Below are 1023 nucleotides of genomic sequence, written 5' to 3'. Positions count from 1 at the left end.
TGTGTGTGCGTGTCTAAGTACGAAAGACACGGGCCGTCGCCTGATAAAACCCGCCATCTACATGCCCGTGCCCATCACCATCACTGCCACAGCGGCCGCCGCCGCGTATCGAGCCCCCCCCAAGGGGCCCCACCTGGCTTGCTTCTGCAACGTCTCCGCCAGCACTCGCGCCGCCAGCGCCGCCGCCGCCTCGTACCGCCGCGCGTCCGCCTCCGACCCCCTCTCCCCTCCCGCCACCCCCGCCGCCGCTGCCGCCGCCGCCGCCGCCACCCCCGCCTCCGCCTCCGCCGCCTCCTTCACCGCCCCCCAGAAGGCACCCATCTCGGCACTCGCGTCCAGCACCAGCGTTGTGAAGAGTGGGGAGGCCGCCAGCAGGGGCAGGCGGGGGGGGCCCACAGTGCCCCACAACATGCGGCGCGGGTCGGGGCACCTGGCGGCCACCTGGGGCGCCCCAAAACACACACACACACACACACACCGGGGAGATCGGAAAACGGAATGGAACGGATGGGGGCACCTCATCGGTTAGGTCCCGGTCCGTGTGGCTGTGAGGCGGCTGTGTGTGGGGGGGGGGGCGGGGTGTGTGCGGGGTAGGTCAGGAGAACAAGAAGAACCGTCAAAATCCACAAAAGATCAAAAAACTCCTAAAATCCCAACCTCTTCTTTTACCCTCCTTTTTTTATTACCAGCAGCATCGCCTGCACGTCCTGTCTCTGCTCCGAAGCCAGCTGCGAGGCTGCACGTACGGCACCCTCCCTGTACAACCGGTCCGCCCTTAGGAACTGTGACAGCACGTGGCCCACGAAGCGACATTGCAGAGCCACCTGGGGTGGTGTGTGTGGTAAGGAGGAGGGGGGGGGTCCGTGTGGGTGTGAAGACCGGAGGAGGGGGGGGAGAGAGACACACGCGCGATATGGTGGTTTTAAAGTGGGGGAGGTGCAACATGGAAATATACATATATGGAGAGGGTGGGTTGTCGGTGTGGCCAAGACGCCCCCGTCTGACCGTTGTTTGCAAACCAAC

Source organism: Volvox carteri (genome assembly GCF_000143455.1).
Source record: "Volvox carteri f. nagariensis unplaced genomic scaffold VOLCAscaffold_20, whole genome shotgun sequence".
Classification (NCBI taxonomy): Eukaryota; Viridiplantae; Chlorophyta; class Chlorophyceae; order Chlamydomonadales; family Volvocaceae; genus Volvox; species Volvox carteri.
Note: the sequence above shows the minus strand (reverse complement) of the source record.